General features: G+C 51.6%; 1 protein-coding gene across 2 annotated transcripts in view; it reads left to right on the forward strand.

Annotated features, from left to right (window-relative positions):
* Positions 1-14,587, forward strand: part of ZFAT (zinc finger and AT-hook domain containing) — a 146,012-nt gene that overhangs the window by 1,194 nt on the left and 130,231 nt on the right. The gene's annotated exons all lie outside the window — the stretch shown is intronic.

Here is a 14,587-nt window from a genome sequence, read left to right on the forward strand (position 1 = left end):
CTGGGGGTTGGGGTGGGGAAGGGGTGGGGGTGGGGTGCGGCGCGGCGCGCGGGAAGCCGTTGCGAGCTCGGAGTCGAGAAGGAGCGCGCGGGCCGCTGGGCGGCGGAGGGATCCGCTGCCCCGGGCGGAGAGCGGACGTAGCGGCGTCCTTCGACGGCACGTTCGGTCGCTGGCAGTATCCCGCCGCCTCGGGTTTTTATTGAGAAAAAAAGTAACGAGGATGCTAGCGGAAGAACGAGCGAGGGAAGGCAGTGCGCGCGCGCGTGCGCGGGGCCGTTTCCAGGGCAACGGGTGGGGTCGGGGCGCGCGCCAGCGACCGAGCGCAGGCGTGCCGGCGGGCGGGATGTTCGAATCCCCGCGCCGCCGACTCTTTGGCCGCTCTGCCTCCTTCTTGCCTGCCCTGTTTCCTCCTCTGTGAATTGGGTAGCTCATTCAGACCCACGTTCCTTGGGCAGGATGTGTTGAAGGGACAGGGTTCCAGCGAGCTGCTGAAGGGAAGTTTCGTGGTGTCCTGAAGAGGGAGCCATAAACGCCAGAGATTATTAGCATTCTGGCTGCCGGTAACCCTGTAACATCCTGTGATAAACTGTAATTTATCGTCTACCTGCCGCCTAGCCCTGGGGGCCCTTTGGTCCTCACCCGTTAAAGTTAAGCTGAAATGCCACCTCCTCTAGGCAGCCGTCCGTCTCTGGCTTTCCGGGCGGGGGAACGCAGCCTTTCTGCCCCTGGACGCTAGAGCAGGATGGATCTTCTGAACACCTGGCCCGAGCCCCTTGGCGCTGAGCTTGGGGCTCCTTCCTGCGGGATTAAGAAGCGTCTGCACTGGGGCACTGACCTCGTGCTTTCTGCTGCTCACTTTCTACCAACAGTTCTAATTTGTATGTCGTTTACTGACGAGGAACAAAAGTTCAGAGAGGTCAACTTCATACAGTTTGGAAATGGCAGAACTGAGGCTTTAAAAATCAACTTCCTCGAGCTTGGGATGAAATCCAGACTCGGGGTGCCTGCCCGGCTTGTACTTCTGGCTCCTGGAAGTTCAAGTGCCCGACCTCCAGTGGGTGCTGTAGGGCACCTTTAGCGAAGGGAAGAGTGAATGCCTGGCTGCACTGACCACCTCCTGCCCCTTCCAGCCTGGTTCCCTGGCAGAGCCCAGTGACTTAAGAAATATTGATATAAGCTTGGTGTCATATGGTGACTCAGACTGGAAAAATCTGCCTACAGTACAGGAGACCCAGGTTAGATCCCTGGGTCGGGAAGGGCAGTGCAGGAGACCCGGGTTCGATCCCTGCGTCAGGAAGATCCCCTGGAGAAGGGAATGGCAACCCATTCCAGTAGTCTTGCCTGGAAAATCCCGTGGACAGAGGAGCCTGGTGGGCTACAGTCGGTGGGGTCCCTAATAGTTGGACATGACTAAGCAATTAACTCTTAGTGTCATAGGGCTTACTCTCAACAATGGCCCCTCCAGTATCAACTTCTGAGCCTATAACCATGTTGAAGCAGTTATGAGTGTTGCCCATACTGAGTGTTGCAGAAGGCATTTGAGCTTATGTATGGTATTTGGTGCCCAAACCCCAGGGGCACGTTTCATGGATTCTTCAGTTGAAGCATTGGTGATACTACTCTCTACATGCCAGGCACGGATGAGTAAAGAGCCCTTGGACCCTTGGTCCTGCCCTCGTACCATTGTGTCAGATTCCGACAAGGAGAGCCAGTACAGTAAAGTGTGTGTGTGTGTGTGAGTGTGTGTGTGTGTCCTTCCCTGTACCATTGTGTCAGATTCCGACAAGGAGAGCCAGTACAGTAAAGTGTGTGTGTGTGTGTGTGTGTGTGTGTGTGTGTGTGTCCTGCCCTCGTACCATTGTGTCAGATTCTTACAAGGAGAGCCAGTACAGTAAAGTGTGTGTGTGTGTCTGTGTCTGTGTGTGTCTGTGTCTGTGTGTATGTCCTGCCCTCGTACCATTGTGTCAGATTCTGATAAGGAGAGCCAGTACGGTAAAGTGTGTGTGTGTGTGTTTGTGTGTGTGTATGTGATGATGGAGCAGACCCAGATCCTCAGGAGCTGTGAACTATGCCAGGCATGCTTTCTGACATTAATGATGTTACTGAGTCCAAAACCCGTACTGCTTGCCACACGATGGGTAAGTAAATCGAGAGATGAATCGCTGGGGCAGGGAACAGTGACTTTATTTGGAAAGCCAGCAGCTTGAGAGGGTGATGGACCAGTGTCCCAAAGCACTATTGTACCTGAGTTAGAATTCAGGCTTCTTTTATACTGAAAGGGGAGAGGGGGCGTGGTTGGTTGGTGCAGACTTCTTGGTGTCTGAATCTTAGTTCTTGCAGCTGTGCTCCTAGGTCTGGCCACAATGTTCCTATAAACCTCCAAGACAAACATTTATTCTCTGTTCTGCAGGTTTTTACCTGTATGAATGGAAAAGTGTTGTACTTTAAAGGTCAGAGCCTTGAGAAGGGGCCATCCTGTATATTTCAGGCTGTAGGCAACATTTCTCAACTGGTAGCAAAAGCAATAGAATATAAAGGTTGAAGTAGAAGGAACAGATCCGCTGTGGAGTCAGACCTGATCTTCCCTACAGAACTGTCTTTGGTGCTTGCCTTCTCCCAAGTATAGATACATGGCATGCACCGCCCACTTCTCTTCTGGAGTTTACCTAACAGTTTCTAAAGACGATCCTGGACATTGTTGTAGTTTCCTTGAGTTTTCAGCTATAAGTGACAGAGATCATGTTTTAGAATATATTGCTATGAACTTGCCATCTCTAATTCCTGAAAAGAGTCTCCTGTTTTGCTTGATTGTTGGGTTACAGCAGGAGAGTCAGTACAATGAAGGACAATGTGGAGTTGCATTTGGTCTCTTAAGGGGCAGCTTCTCGGTGGTGGGCCCGCCATGATGGACGCTGCCTTGAACTGGACATCTGTCTGTTACCACACTGCTCCCTTCTCAGTCCTGGTAGAACAGTGATTCCTGTGTTACCTTACAGTTTACCTAACAGCTTTTCAAAGACAGCTATCCTTCAGTAGAATTAAGTTTCTGCCTAAGGCAAGGGCAGTCAGGAATTAGATATATTAAAAAGACTCTCCCGTAATTGCATTTCCTTTTATAGACAGTTTCATGCAGGCTGCTTCTGCAAACCTCCCCAGCGAGAGGGGCCAGTTTAATTATGTAGAAGGGATTTAGCCTGGAGTTAAGTTTTCTTTTTGTTCTCTACTGTTTATCCCGTTAAACTTTCACTGTCTTTGCAATTTCTCAAGGGCAGGTGTCAACTTTAAGGGCAGGAACGGCCTGGAGGGTGGAATGAAAGCATGCTCTGGGGCCTGGGTTCTGCTCTCATCAGATTCCTGACCTGAGAGGAGTCACGTAACTCTTGGGACCCGCGCCTGCATCTGCAGGAGACGCAGTCCTGCCTACCTGGTCCCGGTACCCTGGAGGCTGGTGGTTCTGCTCTTCATCCCTTTCACCCAGACCCAGTCTCCTGCCCTGCGGCCAAGTGCTCTGTCACCCACTTGCTTCTTGAAAACATTGTGGTTGGAAAAGTGTGACAGATGTTGACTGTATTAAAAACTTATTACAGGTTTGAAGTTACAGTCTTATTTTTTTTTAGTGGAGTCACCTTAAAAAAATTTATTTTCCTTCGTTTGACTGTGCTGGGTCTTAGTTGTGGCATGTGCGATTTTGGATCTTCACTGTGGCACGTGGGCCCTTAGTTGTGGCTTGTGAGATAGAGTTCCCTGACCAGAGCTCCAGCCTGGGCCTCTGCATGGGGAGCACAGCTTATAAGCAGATGATAGGGGCTTCCCCCAGAGCTCAGTTGGTAAAAGAATCTGCCTGCACTGCAGGAGACCCCGGTTTGATTCCTGGGTTGGCAAGATCCGCTGGAGAAGGGATAGGCTGCCCACTCCAGTATTCTTGGGTTTCCCTTGTGGCTCATCTGGTAAAGAATCCGTCTGCAATGTGGGAGACCTGGGTTCAATCCCTGGGTTGGGAAGATCCCCTGGAGAAGGGAAAGGCTACCCACTCCAGTATCCTGGCCTGGAGAATTCCGTGGACTGGATCACAAAGAGTTGGACACGACTGAGCAGCTTTCACAAGCAGATCATGCTTGGCATATTAATAGAAAAAAAAAAAAGACTTTAAATGGGGTAACAGACTTTTCTTCTTTTAAATCATGTAACAAATGGAGCTGCAAATTGCTTAACTCTGGAATCCGGCACCTTTGTGCCCCCACCGGGTCAGGACCAAGGCAGGATGGAAGGGTGGGGAGCAGCTTCAGAGGCAGCTGCTGGCCTTGTTGGGGGTGTAGGGGGTTGAGAGGACCAGATCAGTTATGGCATCCGGAGCCAAGGCGCAGGGGGTTTTGGGAGTAGCATTCTGGAAAATGGGGGTCCTGGATGTCCTGGCAACTTGGAGGGCTTTGTAAGTCGGCCCCAGGACTCCCTGTAGGGTGTCCTATTCTTCTTCCTGTTGAATGTTTTCTTCCCATCTCTGCCAGCAGGCCTCTCCTTCAGGGGCCACCACCACTGCCTTGCTCTGTAGGGTACTCCCTCCCTCCCTCTCTCCTTCCCTCCCTCCTTTCTTCTAAGCAGATTCCCTGGTTCACCCAAGTGTTTGTGCAAAGCTTTGTGCGGGGAAGCGAGAATGCAGAGTCAGATGTGACTCGCCGACTCCTCTTGAGGGCCTCGTGCAGTCCTAGCAGTGGAAAGCGGATCCTTTGGGAGATGGTGCCGGACGGCATGATGGAACTAAGTTCTGAGAACTGAGGGCTTGAGGGTGGAGCGCAGGTGCCCCTAGCCCAGCCACTTAGTCACCTCGGTCCTTTTGTTGAAAGCGTATGTAGGTCCATTTCTGAGCTCTTAGGTCTGTCCCATTGATCTGTTTGTTTATCCTCGGTCCGCATTGCACTGTCTGAATTACTGTAGTTTTCTAGTCATTCTTGGGCTTATAAAGAATACACAGGAGGATGTTCTTTGGAGGGGCAGAAACGCTGGCAGGAGCGAGACCCGGTGTTAGGTGCTGTCTGGTGCAGCGGCGGCCGTGGCACGGAGGTTGGGGCAGGTTTAGAGACGTGGAGCAGAGCAGGGCCTGTGGGACTGATGGCTGATTGGGCTTTACCACAGAGACCAGCCAGTCTTCGTCCGTGTTTCTTTTTAGAGGAAGGAACAGTGATGAACTGAACTGGCATGGGGACCCGAACCTTTCCAGGCTCCGTGCACATGGGCATGGTCCACAATTTTCAGGAGGCCGAGGCCATGTGGCCACACTTAGCCATCCCTGGGCAGGAGTCAGAGGGCCGGTGAAGTTGCGGGTTTTGGGGGTTCTGGGTTGGCTGGCAGCTGTCCCACCCTGAGCCGCTCCTTCTCCCCCAACCCTGGATCTTGGGTGTTTCTCTAGGGTGCAGGACTTGAGTGCCTCGGTTAACGTTCTTCTCAGGGGTTCTAAGGTGAACATTCTGGAAATGTTCTAGTCCTTCTGACAAAGGAATTGCAGCATTTCTGTTTAGAAATATGTTTGTTAACCTCATTGATCTCTTTAAGCTTTTCTTTTTTTTTCTTTAAGCTTTTAACTGATTTTGAATTAAGTGACATTGATGTTTTTGGAGTTTATAATCTTTTAGAGGAGACAGAGGTTAAGCAAATAAACACACCACCAAATACATGATTACAAATTGGGGAAATTGCTTCAAAGTGGAGGGTGGTGGGGGAGTGGGCAAGAGAAAGTAATGGAGACCTAGTTTGTATTGAAGGGGGTTTCAGAAAAGTCTGAGAAACTGAGGTTAAAGCTAAAACTAGGTTCTGAATTTTTTTTTTTTTTTAAGTTTGGTGATCAGAAAGCAGCCCTCTCCACTTTGCAGAATTTTTTTTATGATTAAAAAAGTTTTTTATATTGGACTATAGTTGATTTACAACATTGTGTTAGTTTTAGGTATACAGCAAAGCGATTTAGTTGTACGTGTATCTATTCTCTTTCAAATTCTTTCCCCACTTAGTTATTACAGAACCCTGAGCAGAGTTCCCTGCACTCTCCAGCAGGTCCTTGTTTGGTTATCTGTTTAAACACAGTGGTGTGTACATGTCAATCCCAGACTCCCAGTTTATTCCCTTTCCCCCCGACCTTTCCCTTTAGTAACCATGAGGCGGTTCTCTAGTCTGTGAGTCTGTTTTGTAAATAAGTTCCTGTGTGTTTTTCCCCCTGAATTGCTATCATATGATATTTGTCTTTTTCTGTCTGACTTCCCTCACTTAGCGTGATCATCTCCAGAATTTCGGGCAGCTCAGAGCGAGTTTTCCTTTGCCCTCTGTCGCCCCCTCGGGGTCATGTGTGGGAAAGGACCTGTTGCAGGAGCTCGGGACAGACCTTTGTCTACAGAGGTGGCAGCCGCCCGTGTGGATGTCAGGCACGACGGAGGGACTGGGATGCTGGGCCTCCAGGGGAGGAGACCCAGGGGCCACTGGGTAGCCTAGTCAGATGAGTGGGAGGGACTGGTCTTGCCAGGGTCACCCCGAGGCTGCACTGGCTGGAGCCGGATCAGGGTGGAGGACCGGCTGCCTGACCTTCTAAAAGTTCCCTGCCTCGTAAACAGAGTGGTTGTGGTTGTTCAGACTCTCAGTCGTGTCCGACTCTTTGTGACCCCATGAACTGCATCATGCCAGGCTTTCTGATCCTTCACCATCTCTAGGAGTTTACTCAAACTCATGTCCATTGAGTCGGTGATGAGCCATCTCATCCTCTGTTGTCCCCTTCTCCTCCTGCCTTCAACCTTTCCCAGCATCAGGATCTTTTCCAGTGAGTCAGCTCTTCACATCAGGTGGCCACAGTATTGGAGCTTCAGCTTTGGCATCAGTCCTTCCAGTGAATATTCAGGGTTGATTTCCTTTAGGTTAGACTGCTTGGATCTCCTAGCTGTCCAAGGGACTCTCAAGAGTCTTCTCCAGCACCACAGTTTGAAGACATCAGTTCTTTGGTGCTCATATTTCTTTATTGTCCAGCTCTCACATTCGTCCATGACCACTGGAGAAACCATAGCTTTGACTAGATGGACCTTTGTTGGCAATGTAACGTCTCTGCTTTTTAATGTGCTGTCTAGGTTGGTCATTGCTTTTCTTCTGAGGAGCAAGTGTCTTGTAATTTCATGGCTACAGATACCATGTTCAGTGATTTTGGAGTCCAAGAAAATAAAGTCTGTCACTGTTTCCATTGTGTCCCCATCTATTCGCCATGAAGTGATGGGACGGGAGACAGAGAGGTAGCTGCTCAACTAATAAGGGGAGTGTAGGGCACTGGCTGGAAGACTGGACTCTCCCTTCTAAAGCAGGAGTCTATGAATTTGGGCCACAAACAAAAAACCACAGTCATTTTAGATTGTTTTCATGAACAAAACAGAATTATTTATTTATGTTTCTGGAGTTTGTATCTTACTCATTTTAAAATGTGCTTAGCATACATAGTATGTGGTACATACTAGGCATTCATTAAATGCTGAATTGTGTGACTAAGTTGAAAATTTCTTTTTTCCCCAGTAAAAAACTGAATGACCCAGGTAAGTGGAGAGTACACTGCTGTGTTAGTTACCAGGCGGAAAGGACCAGGTGATTCTGGTGGCCTGGAGCTGGGTGGCTGGTGGGGTTTGGAAAATTCTTTTCCCTGTGGCTCTTGCTTAAATTTAAAGCTCTGCTCTGGAATTTGAACAGACCTTAGACACATCTGAGTATTAGAGGGCAGTTCTTTCTTCTGGAATTAATTGTCGAGTTCAAAATGCTTTGTAACTGAGACCAGTCACAGGCTTTCATGATAAGTAAAGCAGGTATTTCAAATTTGCCATTGAATTTGTGTGTTTCCCACAGTTCCTGTCGAGTTGTAATTTTATCTCCTTTGATTATGACCTCAGGAACCCAGAGCGGACAGCCAGCTTCTGAGGCCTGTGTCATGATAATAAATGAAAAGGTCCCCATCTTCAGCCTGTTTTTCTTTCATTGGAGGCTAATTGCTTTACAGCGTTGTGTTGGTTTCTGCTGTAGAACAGCGTGAGTCAGCCGTGCGTGTGCACACCCGCCCCACCGCTGCAGGTCCTCACCGGGGTCAGCTCCCGAGCGCTGCAGCAGCCCCCCACGAGCTGTCTGCGTTAGTCCTGAGAGTCTGCGTCAACGCTCCTTCCTCAACTCACCCCACCCTCTCCTCCCTTGCCGTGTCCAGAGCTCCTGTTTCTCAGCGGCCTGGACAGGAGTTCTGGTCGGCGTGGTCTAAGCTTCCTAATTCCTTGTCTCCATTTTCCTAAGTCTGTGGGTCCTCAAAGATTTTGGGGTGCTGGAGGCCCTCTCCCATCCCACTGGCTGCCAGGGAGTGGGCCCTGCAAGCCCCATTTCTCTAGTCTGCAGTGAAAAAGCTGCTGGATGGAGTCCTGGAGAGAACGTGAGAGTAGATTTGTGTTTTAGGCCAAACTGTCACGTGCTTGTAAGTGGAAAACACACACCAGACGGAATACTTAGACAGCAACCACAATAAAAAAAGAGCGCTGAACTCTCTCATCCGTTTCTAATCTCACGGATTACAAGGGAAAGAATAATATTTGGATATACTGGGGTAACAAAGCGTAGTATTAGAATTAATTTTCCTTGTTTCATTTTAATGCGGCTGCTTGAAAAACCTGAAATCACACCAGTGGTCCTATTCCTGTGGACGGCGCGGGCCTGGCTGGGGGCGTTGGGCCTCTTGCGCCCTGGTGGTCTAAGGGGCAGCCCTCGCGGAGCCACACGTGTGTGTGTTTCTCCACGAGAGGCAGTGTCCGTACGCCGGCCATCTGCACGTCCGGGAGCGGTGTGTGTGCTGAGGCTCGTCCACCTGCCGGCTGGGTTGTGTGTGCAAGCCCGTCTGCCCTGCCCTGCCCGGTTCTGCTCTGCGCCTGTGGCACGTGGAGCAGCCCTTTGCCGGTGTTTCCTCCGTGTGATTGACCCCTGCCCCTCACCGTCGGTCCTCGTGAGGTCAGCAGGGCGGCTGCAGTGGTCTCTCTGGGTTTCCAGCCAAGGACATGTGGGTTCGTCAAGGGAGAAGCTCCTCCAGCCACGCAGAAGTAGCCACAGTGGGGTCTGAGCCCGAAGCCTCCGTCCCGAGGCCCAGTGCTGAAGCAGGCTCCAGGCGGCCCGTCACCTTCCAACGTTAAGACTGACGCCCCCCCTCCCCGCCCAACAAAGGAACCCAAATAAACTAGATCAACAAACCCCCTGACCAGAAACTCAGAGGCCTGGTGGCGGTGGCCATGGGCATTGCGGAGCCCACAGATACACTAGAACTGGAGAGCACTTTGCGCATCTTGTTTACCCCGTGGAAATGACCTGGAGACGTGGTGGTTGGCCTGGGAGTTTTGGGGCCACCTCGGTGACTTGCATAAGGGGAGTGGTGATGTCGGGTCCCCGTGCAGGCTCCCACCTCCTTGGAGCCTCCCCCACATCTGCTGGGGCGGGCATAGCGCCGCCACTCAGAGAACTGGGTGATGGGGAGGCGGTTCCTGTTTACATCAAATTATTTGTGGTGCTTTCCCACGGAAAGGGCCCCAGGGCTGCTCTTCAGCTGTGATTATGGTAAATGTGAGTAGACTCTATTGCCCAGGGCTCTCACTTTGCGAGTGCTTAAAAATAACTTTAAAAAAATTATGCCAAGTTTCAACGTGGAAGAAATGCGTATGCATAAAATTATAATGCCACTGTTCAGCCTAGGCTTAATTATAGCTGATACTGAGCATTTCTCATTTTATTTCGTTAATCCACTTTCAACAAAGGAACACCCAGGGGCTATCTCCTTTGCATCTAATAGAAATGTTAACTTTGTGGTCTATGGAAGTTGGCGTGCTCATCAGCATTTCATGAGCTGCATGGTAATAATACCACAAATGAGGGCATGCATTTATTGGAACTTCCACCCACTGAACCTCAGAGCTGGGGGTGGCATCTTGGGGGTGATTCTTGGGGGTGGAGGTAGCAGGTGGGAATGCAAGTGCCTTTTGGGGCCCCTCCAGGCCGTGGGGGCAGCAGGCGCTGGCTGGGGCTGCCCACACACCCTGGGTTCTGTCCAGGCGGCTCTGTGTCTCTGTAAATGAGCCTCTGGGTAAGGCTCGGAGAGCAGATTCCATTTTAAGCCATTCGAAGGCCACTTCTCACTAGGACCTCGAAAGGCTCAGAGACTCAGGCAGACTCCGCCCGCCACCGTGGAGGTGGGGAGCGGGGGATCCAGGTCCTGACTCAGGTGGGCACCGTTCCTGCTGCTTCGGTTGCGGCGGTGCCTTGGAGGGGTCGGTCAGCGAGCTGGGAGCGCCCTGCGGCTCCAGCAGACGCCCAGCAAGTGTGGGCGTGGAGGCCCAGGAGGCCGGGTCGGGTCCGCGGGTCGGGTCCGCGTGCCGGGCGCAGGGCTGCGGGGCCCAGGGCGGTCCAGGGCCAGGTTTGGGCCTCTCAGCTCACTGTGCTCCCCGTTATTGGTGACCTCGGAGTCCGCTCCCAGGGCTCAGTGTACTCGCTTACCAGTGGGGAGAGCCGCCCCTCCCTCACTGGGTTAATGTGAACATGAAGTGGGTGGCGGACCAAGGATGGCATCCGGCGGAGTTAGGACTCAGGGAGTGTTCGCTGTGTTTTCATGAGGGTCTTGCTGCAGGTCTTGGGAATGGCTTCATCCCAGGAATGGTGGGTGTAGTGCTCAGACCGGCCACCAGAGGGTGCTGCTGGCGCGTGTATGATGCGCACTCTGGCCTAAAGACCCTGGGTTTACTCTGGGCTGGTAACCTTTTTTTTTTTGCCAAGGAAAACTGATGCACTGTATGTGGTGGTTGTGTGTTCCCTGCTTCAGACCTGTTGCCAAGCCGTGTGGAGGCATGTTTATTAAGTGTGTGTTCTGGTGGGTTGGTGGCCGGGCATCTGGCATTCTCATTTCCTAGCTTTCTGCTCCCTGAAGGGAGTTGCTGTTGTAAATTGCACAAAATAAACACACAGGGAGTAAAGTTCCCTTTGTAGTGTAGTTATTCTTAGTTGTGCTTAATTGTTAAAAATGTCTCTGTAGCCACAAAGCAGGATATAGGGTGGGGCCCAAGGCTTCTTGTGTTCCTCACAGGGTCCCATCGGCCCTGACCTGTGTTTCTACCTGATTTTTTTAAGTTCCTTATGTGTTGACCGAGTAGTTTTGAAAACATATAGGCCTGAACTTGATATGCTGGGGCAGGTTACAGCTGCTTCATCAGTAACATGGGAGAGTAATACCTTAGTGGCCAACTCGTTAGGGACCACTGTGTACAGCTGTGCAGGTTGCGCACTGCACAAGAGTAGCACATCTAAGGGCATCATTTCATGCCGTGGAGTCGTGTATTCATTATGACAGTTTTCTGCGAGTGGTAGTGAAGTATCTTGTTCTCACAAAATCAGTACGCTGTGACCACTGTCTGACAGGGGGAGCTAATGTCTTTAGGAAATGGTGCCCTTTTCCCTTTCTCACAGAGGTGCCTTGCGGGCTAGCAGCCACCCTGCTCATCAGGATGAGAGGTGACAGGGAGTGTGGCCCTCAGGGAAGGTTTTGTCAACTTTTCAAGCTTCTCTTGAAAGCAGAGTTTGAAGTGCTGTCATGGAGGTGAGCCCAGAGGCAGGGCCCCCAGGCAAGTGTGTGTGTTGGGGGTGCCGAGTGGGGATGTGGGGCCTTCCAGGGGATGAGCAGGGGTTGTCGGGAGTCCAGCCTCCCAGGCCCTCAGCTCATGCTGCATCTCCTTTGGAACCCGGGAATGTCTCTGCATTTCATTGATTGAAAGACTCACATATTAATATCTATAACATCAGGAGGTGTCCTACAGTTGATGTGATAAGACATGCCTAAGTTTATTTGGTAGCATTTTAGTCTTCTTTTAGTTGTATTGTAAAGTATCCATGCGTCTGAAGATAGATGCTGTCTTAGAGTTGAGGAATGCGATAATGAAACCCATTTCAGGGGAGTGTCGTGCAGATTAGACACACCTGGCCTAAGCCTTGCGTGCTGCCACCTCACGGTGAGGGTGTAATTGATTTAAACTTCCAACTCTTCTTCTTCCTCTTTGAATTCCTTTATTTTGGTTACAGCGAGTTCTCAGAAAGTGCGATGGCTATGATGATGTTATATTAGGCATATCCATAGCTCCTTAAAAGTTGTGCAAAACAGACTAAATGGAAGGAAAGCATTTTGATCACACCTGGGCCTCCTTTTCTGAAGATAAAGGGAAAAAGTATTTTCGATTGTACTGAGCTGCACAATAGGAGGGTTTGTCCGCTACCCTGGATGTGACAGCGGTCTGGCTGCGCGTCACTAAAATGCTTCTGCTCCTGTTGGGATGCTGCCAGCTCTTACGAATTTAATAACTTAAGGGCAAGTGAACAACAGGGAGACAAAAACCTAACCCCCAAACAATCTGCCATCCGACTTTTCATGAGGTCGGTAGTTTAATAGGATGTTAGTTTTGTCTGTTGAACTCTCTTTATTTAAAGTTGATCAATCCAAGTAAAAGATGGTTAAAAACCAGAGCATGACATACTGATTGAGGAGAGGAAGGAAGAAAGCTTTTTTTTAAACTATAGTTTTTAAATAGAGAAATCTCATAGTCTAGTAATGAGCGTTTTGTCTCCTTATGGTTATCAATAAATATTTAGGCTATTTGTAGCCATCAGTTCACCTGACGTTTATCCAGCCCTCCTGTGTTCCTAGTGGCAGCGTGGCTGAGAGGAGGATGGGTGACGCTGGGTCTGGCGGGGCTCCGGCGGCAGGTGGTGTGGGGGGTCCTGGGGCTGATCCCTGCCTCCTCCAGAGGTGGGCAGGGGCCTGGACTGAACCCTGCTGCCCCACCCGGGAGCCGCCTCAATCCAGCCCTGCGGGACGCAGAGACCTCTTAGACGTGGGGCTGCTGCTAACGCTGCTTCTGTGAGACAATGACTTCGGAGTTTATGCTCGGGGTCCCTGTCTGTAACACCCGATATCGCATCTCCCTCCTCTGGGGGTGGAGGGAGGGAAGAGGCCCCAGGGTGCTGGGAGCCCCCCAGGGGGCGTCGGGGGCATGTGCGTGGGGTGCCCCTGCCTCTTTCCCTCCCGGATGCACAGCAGAAGCCCCATGCTCCGGGATACTCTCCTTCCCAGGGGATGGTCAGGTGTTGTCTCTACCCCGCATGCTTCTGTGTTATTGGACTGTTCCACAGCTTCACCCTGTGACTCCTGTAATAATCAACAGCAGTGATTTTTAAAGGGGGCGCCGAGGGCTGGGAGACCTGGAGCGCCTGCATCCTGCTATGCTCTGCGCACCCCGACAGGAGGTGCCCTTGCTCAGGACAGCAGCAGAGTCCTCCTTGACTGGGGGCCGGGCTGGGCGTGCTGGGAGCTGGCCGGAGCCCGTAACTTCAGCTCCTTCGCCGGTTTCCTTGGGGGCCCAAGAGGTGGGGGGGGCCCCTCAGGCTCGAACCCGCTCCAGCCGACACGGGGGCTGCCCGATTGCAAAGGCGGGGGTGGGGGGCCCGGCCAGCTCGTAACCGTGACCCGTCAGCGCCCAGGGGAGCTCCCGGCCACCACCCCCCCCCGGACTGCAGGCCCGTCCAGGTTGTGACCTTCTTTTGGGAGGAGTGGACAGAGGCCCTCACTCATTCGTCTCTGGTCCCCAGGCAGGGCGAGCAGGTGGGGGGTCAGAGGTCACAGGCAGGACCCGGCTCTTCTAGGCTGGGAGTGTTTGCAAATCAGGGTTCAGAAACGAGGACTTGTTGATGCGGTTATTTTAAGATTTTCCATTTTAACCATGCAGAGTAGCTGGTTACAAACTGGCAAAAAATCACAGAAATTGTGTACTCAAGCTCTAGACTTCTGTGACTTTCCTTGTGCTGAACATGCCATTTCCCCTCCCGAGTCCTTTTGATAAGGATGAGTGCACAGTAATTGAACCTAAAAATGCAGCCAAATTATAGCATCTTCATCAGAATTAGTTGACAACATAATTATGCTTATATTTCAGGCTATAAGATCCTTTTTTTTCCATATGCATCTACTATGAAAAAATGACAAGAGCGGCTTTGTTGTTATTTTGGTAGATGAAGAGTTCTTCCCGTTTGGGGCTGCAGCCCGACGAGCCCGTCCCCTGTGTTTCGGCGTCTCGTTGTCTGCGCTGTGGTTGCCGCGTGTCCCTGCAGAGCGCTCGGCCTCCTTCCGAGTCAGAGGCCTGGGCGTGTCACGGACGCCGTTCCAGGGGGACACCTCGGCCTGCTCCGCCGACAGGGCGGCACTCAGGACGGCAGAGCCGAGCTGATCCATCAGCATGGCTCCGCGGGCCGTGTGGTCCGGCCGGCTGTTGTGTAGCTGTGTCCCTGTCAGTGCTGACCCGGGGGCCGTGTGGTCCCGTCAATGTCCCGTCAATGCTGACCCCAGGGGCCGTGTTGCACATTGTAGAGCTTGGGCCTGCTGCTGCTAAGTCCCTTCAGTCATGTCCGACTCTGTGTGACCCCATAGACGGCAGCCTACAGGGCTCCCCCGTCCCTGGGATTCTCCAGGCAAGAACTCTGGAGTGGGTTGCCATTGCCTTCTCCAGTGCATGAAAGTGAAAAGTGAAAG

Source organism: Odocoileus virginianus, chromosome 15 (genome assembly GCF_023699985.2).
Source record: "Odocoileus virginianus isolate 20LAN1187 ecotype Illinois chromosome 15, Ovbor_1.2, whole genome shotgun sequence".
Classification (NCBI taxonomy): Eukaryota; Metazoa; Chordata; class Mammalia; order Artiodactyla; family Cervidae; genus Odocoileus; species Odocoileus virginianus.